The 16742-nt window shown below is 47.9% G+C and overlaps 1 protein-coding gene across 3 annotated transcripts in view; it reads left to right on the top strand.

Moving 5' to 3' along the window:
- Window positions 1-16742, top strand: part of trmt11 (tRNA methyltransferase 11) — a 95234-nt gene that overhangs the window by 62551 nt on the left and 15941 nt on the right. Inside the window, exon 13 of one of the 3 annotated variants that reach the window (XR_015079549.1) lies at window positions 2353-2495. The exons of the other annotated variants lie outside the window; for them this stretch is intronic. The gene's annotated coding sequence lies outside the window, so the exon portion shown is untranslated. The remainder of the gene's footprint in view (window positions 1-2352; window positions 2496-16742) is intronic. 3 annotated transcript variants of the gene reach the window in all.

Below are 16742 nucleotides of genomic sequence, written 5' to 3'. Positions count from 1 at the left end.
CTTCAAGTAGTGAAAAAAGCCTGTGGCAATCATTACTTGCAATTAGACTGCCTCTGATATTAGCCCAGCTTTTCAGTGTAACGCCAATGAGCTTGACTTTTTAGACGAGAATCATGACTGCAATCATTTTAATGAGGAGTGACGATGAATTTTGCTGTATCCTAAATGATTTTCAGGTGGTACTACTTAACCGTTTTTAGTCTAAACACTGCCCATTTCTTGGCTATAACAAATTTCTAGCACTAGGAAAGTGAGAGTTCATCTCCTTTTGGATCTAAGAAAGATAAATCGGAATATTTTCTTGATGGCAAGAAACTAGAAACTGTGGAGGAGCAAAGGGATGAGTGTCCTGGTATCCTGGTGCACAAATCACTACAAGTGCACACATACAAAAAGCAATCAAAAAGACCATGGAATATTGGCCTTTCATCTCAAGGGGACTAGAATACAAAGGGGAAAAAAATTATGCTTCAGTTGTACAGAGGCTTGGCCAGACCCTATCTGGAGTAGGGGTGCAGGGCAGATTCAGCGGAATGATACCGGGGCTTAAAAAAGAGGTTAAATTATGAGGACAAGTTGCATAAATTTGGCTCATGTTCACTTGAGTTTAAAAGGTTGAGGGGTGATCTAATTGAGGTGTTTAAAGCTATTTCCACTGGTAGGGGAACCCAGAACAAGGGGCACAGTCTTAAAACTAGGCCATTTAGGAGTGAAATCGGGAAGCACTTTTTCACACAAATGGTAATGGAAACCTGGAATTTTCTCCCCCAAAAGGCTGTGGATGCTGGGTCAATTAAATTTTGAAGACTGAGATCGATAGGTTTTTTGTTGGGTACGGGTACAAAGGGATATGGATCAAAGGCAGATAAATAACATTGAGGTACAGATCAGCCATGATCTAATTGAATGGTAGAACAGGCTTGAGGGGCTGAATGGCCTACTCCTGTTCCTATGTTCCTGTAATTCAAGTAAATTTAACAGTGAAAGATAGTGACCTTCAGACATTAAGCTATCTGCAATTCCTAGAAAAGTAATTTTTTGTGTTATTTCTTTTAACTGACTTTTATATTGTCCTTGTATGTAGGTGATAATTGTCTGTCTGATGGGCAGCTGTGTGGTCCAGAAGAAATCAGAAATAGCCTAAAAAGTTGAAAAGATTGCTCCTAAAATCACTTGTACTTGTCAGCATTTTCTTGGGGAATTATGTCTCGCGATCTGTTCTCCATCAGAAGTCTCTGGATAAGATGTAGTTCAAGACTACAATTATTCTCAGTTCAATTATTGTCAAGAATTCTGGATGTCAAACTTAAAACCTATACAGATTAGGGAAGAGGAAAGGGTGAGACGACCCTTCCATTATATAATCGAGACAAATACTTCGATTTTATTTGAAATCTGTGACTGGTCTGCTTTTTAATTTATCAATCTATAAATGTATTTATTTATCTATCTGTGCATCAGTCTTGTGTGGGTAGCATACTGAATCTGCCAGTAGTAACCGAGAAAATTAAGTGTTACATTTTCCTTATTGACTCAAATAAGCAACTTGTAAGTACAGGAAACTTTTTTTTATCCGGCATGGACGGGACCAACGTGGTGCCGGTTCATCAAAATTTCCGGATAACCGAACGCTATAGTAAAAGATACGGAGAGCTGACAGCTCCGTATAAAGCAACAAACCCTGTTGCTTAGCAACAAGTTCAGAACAATGGCCACAAGTTGCAAGTGTCTCTGTAGCTTAGCAACAGCTGCAGCCACACCCTTGCACAGCAACAGATGGAGGAACGCAAGTACAATATGAAGTAAAACCTACTCCTGAATTTTGCCGGTTAACTGAGATTTCCGGTTATTTAGGTGCCGGTAAATCGAAAATTTCCTTATTTGCTTAAAATACAGATCAGCAAAGACCCTACAGAATCCGACTCAAAAGGCTCCACTTTCAACCAATCACATCACTGAATTCATTTTCTGCAACTGCCACTTTTATTTCTGACAGCTGAATATATGGCAGTACAACTAACATTTATAAAATAACACAAAAGCAAAATACTGTGGATGCTGGAAATCTGAAATAAAAACAAAAAATGCTGGAAATACTCAGCAGGTCAGGCAGCATCTATAGAGAGAGAAACAGTTAACGAGTTCTGACGAAGGGTCATTGACCTGAAACGTTAACTCTGTTTCTCTGTCTACAGATGCTGTCTGACCCGCTGAGTATTTCCAGCATTTTCAGTTTTTATTTATTTAAAAAAAACACATTAAAAAAGTATATTTCTAAAAAAAATCTGCTAAACTTACTCATAAAATCAACTGTTATATGTTAAAAATGCCCATGACGTTTCCTCTACCCAGGCTTGTCTGCATTCCTCAGATCCTTGAATGAAAAGGCTCAATTAAGCCGAGGACTTCCAGAACGACACTTTGTTCAAGTCACTCTGGTGGATTGCAACTCCCAGAATGCATTTGAAGACTGCTTCTTTCTTATCTTAACACAGGTAAGGTAGGCTTTACAAATAGGAAGTCATGACACACTCTGTGAGTAGTCTTGCTAGCGATCGTGAAAAAATCTGCTGCTTTAAAGATGCACTCCAGTTTTCTGATTGCAGAAATAAAAAAAAAACTGAACTCCCACTTATGGCCTTCTGATTGATAATTAGACTCTGGGGTAAAAATTCTCTCAACAGCAGTTCTCACAGTTCACATGACACTAGAGACAGTTAAGAGATTGACCACATTCTCTGATTTACCATGTGCAATGTGATGGAAGATTGACTGTTTGTGTGTGTGTGTGTATATGTACAGGAAACTCTCTTTTTACCAGCACCTAAATAACCGGAAATCCCTCTTAACCGGAAAAATTCAGGAGTAGGATAGCAAAATACTGCAGATGCTGGAAATCCGAAATAACAACAGAAAATGCTGGAAAAACTCAGCAGGCCAGGCAACATCCGTGGAGAGAAAATAGAGTCGACGTTTCGGGTGAACCCTTTTTCAAAACTGGAAAGGAAATGAAATAGATCGAAGACAGGGCTGCGATAGAACAAAAGTAGTAAAGAGACATTAAGAGGTATTCAAAACCAGACGAGATGGTAATAGGACAACTGGAGACAAAAGACGGCTCAGATTAGGTGTGAAGTGTACTGGCAGAAAGAGAGACAGCTGCCATGTGGGAGAGAGAAAAAAAAAAGGAAAGGGGGGGGGGGGGAGGGAAAACCCAAAACAAAGGGGTGGAAAAAAATATAAGTAAAAATGTAATAGGAGCCGAGGTTATGATCTGAAATTGTTGAACTCGATATTTAGTCCGGAAGGCTGCAGAGTGTCTAATCGGAAGATGAGGTGCTGTTCCTCGAGTTTACGTTGAGCTTCCATGGAACAATGCAAGAGGCAAGGACGGTGAGGTCCGAGTGGGAATGGAACAGTGAATTAAAATGACAGGTGACCAGAAGCTCGGGGTCACCCTTACGGACTGAACGGAGGTGTTCCACAAAGCGGTCACCCAATCTGCGTTTGGTCTCCCCAATGTAGAGGAGACCGCATCGTGAGCAGCGAATACAGTATACTAGATTGCAAGAAGTACAAGTAAATCGCTGTTTCACCTGGAAGGGGTGTTTGGGGCCCTGGACAGTGGGAAGGGGGGAGGTATAGGGGCAGGTGTTACATCTCCTGCGTTTGCACGGGAAGGTGCCAGGCGAAGGGGAAGGGCTGTTGGGGGTGATAGAGGAGTGGACTAGGGTGTCTCGGAGGGAGCAGTCCCTACGGAATGCTGAAAGGGGAGGGGAGGGGAAGATGCGTTTGGTGGTGGGATCACTTTGGAGGTAGCGGAAATGGCGGAGGATGATCCGTTGAATGTGGAGGCTGGTGGGGTGAAAGGTGAGGACAAGGGGAACCCTATTGTTCCGGGAGGGAGGGGCAGGGGTGAGGGCAGAAGTGCGGGAGATAGAACTGACACGGCCGAGGGTCGTGTCAACCACAGTAGAGGGGAATCCTCGGTTGAGGAAAAAGGAAGACATGTCGGAAGCACTGGTGTGGAAGGTGGCATCGTCGGAGCAGATACGGCGGAGATGGAGAAACTGGGAGAATGGAATAGAGTCCTTACAGGAGGCGGGGTGGGAGGAAGTGTAGTCCAGGTAGCTGTGGGAGTCAGTGGGCTTGTAGTGAATATTGGTCGATAACCTATCCCCAGAGATGGAGACGGAGAAGTCGAGGAAGGGAAGAGTCAGAGATGGACCATGTGAAGGCGAGGGAAGGGTGGAAATTGGAGGCAAAGTGAATGAAAATTCAGGAGTAGGTTCAGGTAAGTTTTACTTCATATTAGTGGCCGTGTAACTGGGGTTCCTGCACCTGTTGCCATGCAACAGGGACGCCTGGATCTGTGGCCGTGTACAGGGCTCTTGTACCTTAGTAAGTATACCTCTCTGTAATCCGGACTTTTTGATCAACCGGTCCCGTCGGTGCCGGATAAAAAATGAGTTTCCTTGTATATATAAATATCCTAGAAGCAGTGACATGTTGCAGTATGCATCCATGAATGCTGGTTGTCCACTAGTGCAACACAAGTTGGCATTCTTAATCTATGAATCTAGACAGTGAATGCTGAAATGCTTTTTGACTGAATGGCATCACAGCTGAGTCTGATTGCCTCCTTGCATGTGCACTTTTCAGTAGTGGTCACTTGGTAGTAATCTTGAGCAGGACCCTGCCTAATTTTCCCAAAACCATCCCTTTCCTTCCCTAGCCCATTAACACCGACTACAATCATAGTGCTCCTACTGCACCCAGATCATGGATTAAACCCATGACTCTCAGTTTCCAGTTATAGTGAATCTAGGAAGATATAATGGGTGATTTTTTTTGTGCCCTTATCTAGTAGTAGTTTGATAAATGTTTTGAAAAAAACTGCAGATATTTATTAACTTAATACATGAAGTGGACACATTTTTTTAAATTGTGCAGAATTGCTGTTGGATTTCTTTATTTGGCATTGCACAGAGCAAGACTTTACATACTAAAACTCATATATGAAATCCAGATATGAAATCATTAGTTCTTCATTATGAAGGTGGTTTAAAAAAATGTTTTTATTATTCGTTCCTGGGATGTGGGTGTCGCTGGCAAAATCAGCATTTATTGGCCATCCCTAATTGCCCTTAAGAAGGTGGTGGTGAGCCGCCGCCTTGAATCGCTGCAGTCTGTGTGGTGAAGGTACTCCCACAGTGCTGTTATGGAGGGGGTTCCAGGGTTTTGACCTAGTGACGATGAAGGAACGGCAATATATTTCCAAGTCAGGATGGTGTGTAACTTGGAGGGGAACTTGCAGGTGATGGTGTTCACATGCGCCTGTTGCCCGTGTCCTTCTAGGTGGTAGAGGTCGCAGGATTGGGAGGTGCTGCCGAAGAAGCCTTGGCGAGTTGCTGCATTGCATCCTGCAGATGGTACACACTGCAGATACATTGCGCCGGTAGTGGATGGCGTGCCAATAAAGCGGTCTGCTTTGTCCTGGATGGTGATGAGCTTCTTGAGTGTTGTTGGAACTGCACTCCTAACTTGTGCCTTTGTAGATGGTGGAAAGGCTTTGGGGATTCAGGAGGTGAGACACTCGCCGCGGAATACCTGGCCTCTGACCTGTTCTTGTAGCCACAGTATTTATGTGGGTGGTCCAGTTGAGTTTTCTGGTCAATGGTGACCACCAGGATGTTGATAGTGGAGGATTCGGTGATGGTAATGCTGTTGAATGTCAAGGGGCGGTGGTTAGACTCTTGCTTGCTGGAGATAGTCATTGCCTGGCACTTGTCTGGCGCAAATGTTGCTTGCCCCTTATCAGCCCAAGCCTGACTGTCATCCAGGTCTTACTGCATCCGGGCATGGACTACTTCATTATCTGAGGAGTTATGAATGGAACTGAACACTGTGCAATCATCAGCGAACATCCTCACTTCTGACCTTATGATGGAGGGAAGGTTATTGATGAAGATGGTTGAGCCCAGGACACTGCCCTGTGGAACTCCTGCAGCGATGTTCTAGGGCTGAGATGATTGACCTCCAACAACCACAACTATCCTCCTTTGTGCTAGGTATGACACCAGCCAGCGGAGAGTTTTCCCCGATTCCCATTGACTTCAGTTTTACTAGGGCTCCTTGAAGCCACACTTGGTCAAATGCTGCCTTGATGTCAAGGGCAGTCCCTCTCGCCTCACCTCTGGAATTCAGCTCTCTTGTCCATGCTTGGACCAAGGCTATAATGAGGTCTGGAGCCGAGTGGTCCTGGCGGAACCCCAACTGAGTATTGGTGAGTAAGTGCCGCTTGAAACACTGTCAACGACACCTTCCATCACTTTGCTGATGATTGAGAGTAGACATACAGGGCTGTAATTGGCTGGATTGGATTTCTCTTGGTTTTGTGGACAGGACATACCTGGGCAGTTTTACACATTGTCAGGTAGATGCCAGTGTTGTAGCTGTACTGGAACAGCTTGGCTAGAGGCGTGGCTAGGTCTGGATCACAAGTCTTCAGCACTTCAGCCAGGATGTTGTCCGTCCCCATAGCCTTTGTTGTATCCAGTGCACTCAGCCGTTTCTTGATATCACATGGAGTGAATCGAATTGGCTGAAGACTGGCTTCTGTGACGGTGGGGACCTCAGGAGGAGGCCGATATGGATCATCCACTCGACACGTCTAGCTGAAGATGGTTGCAAATGCTTTAGTCTTGTCTTTTGCACTTGTGCTGGGCTCCGCCATCATTGAGGATGGGGTTATTCATGGAGCCTCCTCCTCCCATTAGTTGTTTAATTATCCCCCTCGATTCACGACTGGATGTGACAGGACTGCAGAGCTTTGATCTGATCCATTGATTGTGGGATCGCTTAGCTCTGTTTATAGTATACTGCTTCTGCTGTTTAGCATGCATGTAGTCCTGTGTTGCAGCTTCCCCAGGTTGGCACCTCATTTTTAGGTATGCCTGGTGCTGTTCCTGGAATGCTCTTCTGCACTCCTCATTGAACCAGGGTTGGTTCCCTGGCTTGATGGTAATGGTAGAGTGAGGGATATGCCAGGCCATGAGATTACAGGTTGAGGTGGAATACAATTCTGCTGTTGATGGCCCACAGCGCCTCATGGATGCCCAGTTTTGAGCTGGTAGATCTGTTCTGAATCTATCCCATTTAGCATGGTGGTAGTGCCACACAACATGGTGTCCCCAGTGTGAAGACAAGATTTTGTCTCCACAAGAACTGTGCTGTGGTCACTGCTACCAATGCTGTCATGGACAGATGCATCTGCGACAGGTAGATTGGTGAGGACGAGGCCAAATAAGTTTTTCCCTCATGTTGGTTCTCTCACCACCTGTTGCAGGCCCAGACTGGCAGCTATGTCCTTCAGGACTCGGCCAGCTCGGTCAGTAGTGGTGCTACTGAGCCACTCTTGGTGATGGACATTGAAGTCCCTGTGGTAAACCACTTTTATCGTTCACTATCGTTACACTATGGTTATCACTGTTTATATCGTTACACTATGGTTATCACTGTTTACACTGTTGTATCACTACACAAGGTCACCTCTTGTCACGCTGTTATACCTGGGCTGACCACAGCTGACTCCGCCCATGGCTCTGCCTGCTTGCCCAGGTATAAAGGTGGTCGACTGGCTGGTATTCCTCCTTGTTGGACCCGATCACCCACGAGGGTGGGGTCTGTTATTTAGCCAATAAAAACCTATAGTTACTATCTTAACTCGTCGCTTTTCATTGGATGAATTGATAGGTATATCAGTCCCCCACCCAGAGTACATTCTGTGGCCTTGCTACCCTCAGTGATTCTTCCAAGTGGTGTTCAACATGGAGGAGCATTGATTCATCAGCTGAGGGAGGGCAGTAGGTGATAATCAGCAGGAGGTTTCCTTGTCTGTGCTTGACCTGAGACTTCATGGGGTCCGGAGTCAATGTTGAGGACTCCCAGGGCCACTCCTTCCTGATTGTATACCACTGTGCAGCCACCCCTGGTGGGTCTGTCCTGCCGGTGGGACAGGACATACCCAGGGATGGTGATGGAGGAATCTGGTACATTGACTGAAAGGTATGATTCTGAGAGTATGACTATGTCCGGCTTTGCTTGACTAGTCTGTGGGACAGCGCTCCCAATTTTCACACAAGTCCCTGATATACCTATCAATTCGTCCAATGAAAAGCAACGAGTTAAGAAAGTAACTATAGGTTTTTATTGACTAAATAACAGAGCCCACCCTCGTGGGTGATCGGATCCAAGAAGGAGGAATACCAGCCAGTCGACCACCTTTATACCTGGGCAGGTAGGTGGAGCCATGGGCGGAGTCGGCAGTGGTCAGCCCAGGTATAGCAGCGTGACAAGAGGCGACCTCGTACAGTGATACAACAATGTGAACAGTGATAACTATAGGGAAACGATCTAACAGTGATAACTATAGTGTAACGATAGTGAACGGTAAAAGTGGTTTACCACATTCACCCCTTGTTTAGATTTGAGTCCGGCGGGGTGAAGTGTACTACCAGTTCTGGTATGTCAGTCTGTCCGGAGGCCTCGTAAGCCTGTCTGATCGTCGCAGCGGCGGTGTTGCGTTCTCCGGTGTTAATGCTGGCGTCTGCGAGGTAGGCGAAGGCTCTTGGGGTTCCGGCGTACCGTCTACCTGGTCTGGAATTGGGGGGGGTGGTGGGGGGGGGGGGGGGGTGAAGGTGGTGTCTCCGGAGTGCCCGAGGGTGCGAGGTCTCGTAAGGAGACTGTGTCCTCCCGCCCGTCTGGGTATGCCACGTAGGCGTACTGGGGGTTGGCGTGCAGGAGGTTCACCCTCTCGACCAGGGGGTCCGTTTTATGGGCCCTCACGTGCTTTCGCAGCAAGACAGGCCCTGGAGAGGTCAGCCAGGTTGGTAGCGTGGTTCCCGTAGTCGACTTCCTGGGGAAAACAAACATTCGTTCATGGGGGGTGGCGTTAGTGGCAGTGCAAAGTAGTGACCGGGTGGAATGCAGCGCCGCCGGGAGGACCTCCTGCCAGCGAGAGGTTGGGAGGCCCTTAGACTTTAAGGCTAAGAGGACGGCCTTCCATACCGTCGCGTTCTCTCTTTCCACCTGGCCGTTCCCTCGGGGGTTGTAGCTGGTGGTCCTGCTAGTGGCGATGCCTCTCGCTAGTAGGAACTGACGGAGTTCCTCGCTCATGAAGGAGGCGCCCCGGTCACTATGTATATAGTTTGGGAACCCGAACAAGGCAAAGAGGTCGTTCAGGCATTTAACGACCGTGGTGCTGGTCATGTCTGGGCAGGGGAAGGCAAAGGGGAAACGGGAGTACTCATCAACAATGTTGAGGAAGTACACATTACGGTCAGAGGACGGGAGGGGCCCCTTAAAATCGATGCTTAAGCGCTCGAATGGGCGGGTGGCCTTGATCAGGCTTGCTCTGTCCAGCCTAAAGAAGTGCGGTTTGCACTCGGCACAGGTCTGGCAGTTCCTGGTCATGGTCCTGACCTCCTCGATGGAGTAGGTCAGGTTGCGGGCCTTAATGAAGTGGTAAAGCCTGGTGACCCCGGGGTGGCAGAGGTCGTTGTGGAGGGTCTGAAGTCTATCAATTTGCGCGTTGGCGCATGTAATTCGCGATAGAGCGTCAGGGGGTTCGTTCAGCTTACCAGGCCGGTACAAGATATCATAATCGTAGGTGGATAGCTCGATTCTCCACCTCAAGATCTTGTCGTTCTTGATTTTACCCCTCAGCTTGTTACTAAACATAAAAGCGACCGAACGCTGGTCGGTGAGGAGGGTAAATCGCTTGCCTGCGAGGTAATGCCTCCAGCGGCGTACCGCCTCCACAATCGCCTGGGCCTCCTTCTCGACCGAAGAGTGTCGGATCTCGGGGCCCTGTAGGGTCCTTGAGAAGAAGGCCACCGGTCTCCCCTCCTGGTTGAGGGTAGCGGCTAGGGCGAAGTCGGATGGATCGCTCTCCACTTGGAAGGGGATGGACTCATCCACTGCGTGCATAGTGGCCTTAGCAATGTCTCCCCTGATGAGGGAGAAGGCCGCGCGCGCTTCTTCCGTAAGGGGGAAGGAGGTGGACTTCATGAGGGGTCTGGCTTTGTCCGCATAATTCGGCACCCATTGGGCATAGTAGGTGAAGAGCCCCAGGGTTCTCTTCAGCGCCTTTGGACAGTGGGGAAGGGGTAGCTCCATGAGGGGACGCATTCTTTCGGGATCGGGGCCGATGATTCCGTTCTCTACTACGCAGCCGAGGATGGCAAGGCGCGAGGTGTTAAACACACATTTCTCCTTATTGTAGGTGAGGTTCAGCCGTTGGGCCGTACGGAGGAATCTTTCCAGATTAGCGTCATGGTCTTGCCGGTCGCGGCCGCAGATGGTGACGTTATCTAGATAGGGGAACGTGGCTTGCAGCCCGTTCTGGTCAACCATCCGGTCCATCTCCCTTTGGAAGACCGAAACCCCGTTGGTGACGCCGAAGGGGACCCTAAGGAAGTGGTAGAGGCGGCCATTCACCTCGAAGGCGGTATACTGGCGGTCCTCGGGGCGGATAGGGAGTTGGTGGTAGGCCGACTTAAGGTCGATGGTAGAGAATACCCGGTATTGAGCAATCTGATTGACCATATCAGATATGCGGGGAAGGGGGTATGCGTCCAGCTGGGTGTACCGGTTTATGGTTTGGCTGTAGTCGATGACCAGGCGGTTTTTATTGCCGGTCTTAACGACTACAACCTGGGCACGCCAGGGGCTGCTGCTCCCCTCGATGATGCCCTCCTTCAGGAGACGCTGCACCTCAGAGCTAATGAAAGCTCTGTCCCCGGCGCTGTACCGCCTGCTCTTGGTAGCGACGGGTTTGCAGTCGGGGGTGAGGTTAGCGAACAGGGAAGGTGGCGGGACCTTGAGGGTGGATAGGCCGCAGGTGTTACGCGGTGGGCGATTTAAAGGCTGCTGGTTGTCGACTGTGAGCGGGGGGAGGGGTCCACCGTATGCTAGAGTGACGCTTTGGAGGTGGGATTGAAAATCCAGCCCTAGTAGGACGGCAGCGCATAGCTGGGGCAGGACGAGGAGTTTAAAGTTTTTATACTCCGTGCCCTTAACCGACAGGGTCACAACACAGTAGCTGCTGATGTCTGTGGCGTGGGACCTCGATGCCATCGAGATCCGGTTGCGCGTTGGCTGGACAGTGAGGGAGTAGTGGCTCACCGTGTCTGGATGTATGAAGCTCTCCGTGCTTCCGCTGTCGAACAGGCAGGTCGTGGCGTGGCCGTCTACTTTGATGTCCATCATTGACTTGGACAGATGATGCGGGCGAGCTTGGTCCAGTGTGACGGAGGCTAGTGTGTGTCTGAGCGGGTCGCTGTAGTCTGTAGGTGAAGCGGTCGTCAGGTCTGGAGGTAAGGTGGCGGTCGAGCGTGGTGGGTAAAATGGAGGCGCCCACGAGGTGGGGCAAAATGGCGGAGAAGATGGCTGCCCCCACAACCCACATGAGGCACTGCTGGCGGCGGTTGCCTGGATCAAAGATGGCCGCCCCCATTGCTCACACGAGGGGATGCTGGCATCTGTGGCCTTGATAAAAGATGGCCGCCCCCACAGTTCGCATGAGGCACTGCTGGCCTCTGCTGCTCTCCCTCTGCAGGCCTTCGCGAAGTGGCCTTTCTTCAGGCAGCTGGAGCACGTCGCGTTTTTGGCTGGGCAGCGCGACCTCGGGTGTTTCGCCTGCCCACAGAAGAAGCAGCCGGCGGCCCGGTCGCGGGGGTCCAAAGTCGCAGCCGGTACCGGGGGTGGCGGTCCCGATCGGGTCCGGGACGCCGACGCTGAGGTAGGTCCCGGGGGCGGCGCTACGAGGGGTATTGCGGTCGGGGTTGGGCCCGAGTCCCAGAGTCGCGAACTGTACCTGGAATACACCTCGAGGTCCCGCTGGGTCACTTCTAGGGAGTAGGCCAAGGCTGCAGCTGTGTTCAGGTCGAGGTCCTTTGATTCCAGCAGTCTCTGCCGTGAGTAGTCGGACCGAAGGCCTTTCACGAAGGCATCGCGGATGTTATCTTCAGTGTTTTCTGCAGCCGATACTGCTTTAAAGTCACAGTCCCTGCCGAGTGTTCGTAGCGCCCGTAAAAATTCAGCTACAGATTCTCCTGGCTGTTGCGGGCGGGATCTTAGGAGGTGTCTGGCATACATGGAATTTACCGGGCTCCGGTACTGCTGTTTCAGTAGGTTGATAGCGGCCTCGTAAGTAGTAATGTCCTGGATGAGTGCGTATACTTTAGGGCTCGCTTGGGCGGTCAGAACTCTTAGTTTGGATCTCTGAGGGACGCCGGATTCTTCCAGGTAGGATTCGAAGCAGCACAGCCAGTGTTTGAAGTCGAGGGCTGCGTTTGTTGCTTGTCGGTTTAGATCCAGGTACGGTGGTTTGAGGGCTCGCAGCCAAGCCGGCTGCTGTGGCTGTTGTAGCTGGGCGTCTGGCTGGTCGTTTGGCTGCTCCGTTGACTGGTTGTTTGGCTGCTCAAGTGACGACATTTTAAAATTTAGTCAATAAAATTGATATACCTATCAATTCGTCCAATGAAAAGCGACGAGTTAAGAAAGTAACTGTAGGTTTTTATTGACTAAATAACAGAGCCCACCCTCGTGGGTGATCGGATCCAAGAAGGAGGAATACCAGCCAGTCGACCACCTTTATACCTGGGCAGGTAGGTGGAGCCATGGGCGGAGTCGGCAGTGGTCAGCCCAGGTATAGCAGCGTGACAAGAGGCGACCTCGTACAGTGATACAACAATGTGAACAGTGATAACTATAGGGAAACGATCTAACAGTGATAACTATAGTGTAACGATAGTGAACGGTAAAAGTGGTTTACCACAGTCCCCAGTGAGGAAGACTTTGTGAGGGTGTGCCGTTGTGTCCGAAACCGGTACCGAGGTCAATGCCGGGTGGTCCGTCTGGTTTTCTTCTCATTGTTTTTCGTAGCGGTTGTGTACAACTGAGTGGCTTGCTTGGCCATTTCAGAGGGCAGTTAAGAGTCAACTCTCATATAGGCCAGACCAGGTAAGGATGGCATTTATATTAACCCTTATGCTGGTGAAAGCAGGCCCTATGCTCAGGGTTCTGTGGGCAGTAGTTGGGCACTGCACCAGCAAAAGTGATTTTTAGGTCGGTTCATATGATCTGTCAAGGCGAACCTTAACAAATCGCAAGTTCTGGGTTTTCGCACATGCGGAAACCCGGAACTTGTGGAGCCTTTTACAAGGCTTACGACAGCGTACGTACGCCGTCATCGGCCCTGCAAATTCCGGGCCATAGTATTTACAGCACTGAAACAGGCCATTCGGCCCAGCAGGGCCATGTTTATGCTCCACACGAGCCTCCTCCCACCCTTCTTTATCTAACCCCATCAACATTTCCCTCTATTCCTTTCTTCCTCCTGTGTTTTGCCGCAGTCTTCCTCTGTATTAACTACACCTCCCAATTTGGTGTCATCCGCAAATTTTGAAATTGTACTTCCAATTCCCGAGTCCAACTTTTTTATGTAAATGGTGAACAGCAGTGGTCCCAGCACTGATCCTTCTGGAACACCACTTCCCACCTTTTGCCAGTCTGAGTAACTACCTTTAAATCCTACTCTCTGTTTTCTGTTTTGTTTTGTAGCCAGGTTGCTATCCACTTAGCTACTTGTCCCTGACTCCACATGTTCTGACCGTAGTCATGTGGTACCTTATTGAAGGCCTTTTGGAAATCCAAATATATTGCATCTACTGCATTACCCTTATCTACCCTTTCTGTTACTTATTCAAAGAATTCAATAAGATTGGTCAAGCATGATCTTCGTTTATGAAATGATAATAATTCAACTTTATTGTCATTGTACAATGCACAAGTACATGAACAACGAAATGTGATCTTGCAAGCTCCCATGAGTCCAGTACAAATAACATTAACATTAAACGTAAATAGCACCGTCCTGGGAGAAGCAAAGCCGCTGCGTCTGTGCGCGCCGCCATTCCATTTCCACCATTCCTCCTGTCCGACAATCTTCAGCCCAATGCCCGGGCCTGCTCACCAGCCGCCCCTCCCGGGGCTCCTTCCGTGACCTTCTCACCAACCGCCCCTCCTCGGGGCTCCTTCCGTGACCTTCTGCACCTGGTCTTCCCTGATGATCACTCCTCCAGGTACTAACCAGGCCTGGCTCTGCTTAGCTTCCAAGCCTTGCCAGTGACCCTGTCCCTAGTCCCAGGAACATCTGTGCTAACTCTTTATTATATTTTTCTTTAATAGTTGTTCCTTTTACTTTATTTTTAACAGTTCTTCCTGACCATTTGTTACCTTGTTCCTTACCTTCGTCTCCTATTTCCTTTATCTTCAGACTTATGTTATTTTCACCATATCCCTCTCCCGTCTTACTAGGTTGAAATCCTATCGACAACCCTATGTATCCTTTCCGCTAGGATTATTATTCTTTGTCCTTTACTCATTTTACATATTTGCTTACATATATGTTATAACGTAATCAGAAAGGATAGGGAAGGAAGGTGGGGTGGGGTAGCTGTATTAGTTGGAGATAACAATGACAGAAAAAGGCACATAGCTAACAGAAGGTTAGAAACAGAATCCACATGGATTGAAATAAAAGATAAGAAGGGATCGATCACGCTAATAGGTGTATATTCCAGTTCAGGTGGAGCCCATCCCAGCGATACAGCTCCTTTCTGTCCCAGTATTGGTGTCAGTGTCCTATGAAATGGAACCCCTCCTTCCCACACCAGTCTTTCAGCCACGCATTCACCTTCCTGATCTGCCTGTCTCTCTATGCCAATTAGCTCTACACTAATTGATGAATCCCGAGATTACCACCTGTGTGGTCCTGTTTTTTAATTTGGTTCTTAACTTCTGATGTTCCCTTTAACAGGATCTCCTCCCTTTTCTGATCCCAACTTGACAACTGGATCTTCCCCCTCCCTTTCCAAGTTCCTCTCCAGTTGCACTGAGATATCCTTTACCTTTGCACCAGGTAGGCAACATACCCATCTGGACTCTTGGTCGTGACTGCAGAGGATGATAGCTATTCCCCAAATTATTAAATCCCCTATGACTACAACCTTTCTACACTGTTCTCCCTCCCCCGAACTGCCACCGGCTCCACGGTGCCATGGTTTGCATTCTGGCTGCCCAGCCTGCATCCTTATCCTCACAGGTAGCAAGTATTTTGTACCTGTTGGACAGGACCAGTGTCTGCGGGACCTCCTCCTCCTATCTCCCCTCAGTTCCCTCTACCCTTCTGACTGGCAGTCATACTCTCCCCTTCCTGCATCTGTGCTTTCCTCTGAGCTGTGACCGTATGATGGAGAAAACTATCCAGAAATTCCTCCCCTCCCTTGTGTCGGAGTGTCTCTAACTGGCGCTCCAACTCAAGGACGCTAAGCCGGAGGGTCTCAAGCCAGTGACATTTACTGCAGCTTTAACTGAGATCACATCCATGAAGTTGGGGCTCCAGTATTACAGTACATGTTATATAAATTTATCAGAAGTTTGTATATTAGCATAGCAGGTAGCAATTGTACACTTTCTGATTGATTTAACATAGAATAAGATCATCTTGATTTAGTGGAAATAGTGTTTTCCCTGATTCTGTCTTTTATTGTGATGTGGTGTGCAGGTCTTGGCCTTCAGGTTATGCCTTCAGCAAGTTGTCTTGCAGCCTTTGTCATTAGTCTGTCAGCAAACCTCTTTCCCTTTCTTCCGGTTAACACCTTATTTGCTTATACCATTATGCTAGGTTTTCTTGTTTCTTACAAGTTTTACTGAATAACTCACCAAAACAGCTTGTTGATTTTATTATTTAGTGAGTCCCATCTTCCTCCACTGATCTGAATTGATCTGTATTCAAATTGATCTGAATCAGTCACTGTAACAATCTCAAACAATTACACGTTCTGAGCAAATTTACTCATCTGCTTTCATCAGATCTGTGGCTATCTGGCAGTAGCTTCTTTTCCTCAAATAATATCTTTTCTGTTCCTGCACTTCATGTAGTCTCAATGACTTAGGCTTTTTGAGCTGCCTTACTTTGTCAAGTCTCATTTTCTTGCCTCTTGCTTTTTACTAAAAAAAACTAGGGTAAAACTCCCTCTTTTTCCCCTCAACATCAAGTTAAGGTAAATGATTGTGGGTGTTTTGTATCACAGCACCAATATTTGGACTTTGTTTTTAATCTTAACTTATAAAGCATCTTTAGCCTGTTGTATATTTATTGCAAGATATGCATTTTTCAGTAAATTCTCAACTAAGGTCATTGCAAAGATTCAAACAAGTGGCCCTTTGGTTAGAAAGGCATTATCAGGAAATGTTTTCCTTAAAAGGAAATTATCCCAGGATAAATTCTTCCTGTTTTACACCAGTGTCGTAAACATTTGTGCTCAAGATGAAGCTTCAAGCTTTTGACCATTTGTTTTTCCAGTGGAAAAACAAGCATTTCTCTCATTGTAAACACAGATAAAAGAGACTTTTATGGTTCCCCACTCTCTCTGGCCCTTTCTGTTTATAACAGTATGGTTGTAAACCTAGGAAACCCATTTGGCCTGATTTATTGCCCTGGACTCTGAAGCTTTGGCCATCTGGCTTTTTAGTTTTTAAAACACAGAAAGAGTTCTATGTTTATCGAAAAGGCAAATTCAGTGTTGTAGCTCTATCGCTTACTTGGCTCTCATATCCCAAGGCTATGTTCTCTTTACTGAAGTCTTCAATTGATCATGTGGCAATAGAGACTG

This window comes from Somniosus microcephalus, chromosome 9 (assembly GCF_052327205.1).
Source record: "Somniosus microcephalus isolate GS21.2 chromosome 9, FLI_Smic_1.0, whole genome shotgun sequence".
NCBI lineage: Eukaryota > Metazoa > Chordata > Chondrichthyes > Squaliformes > Somniosidae > Somniosus > Somniosus microcephalus.
This window is presented reverse-complemented; position numbering and strand designations above follow the sequence as displayed.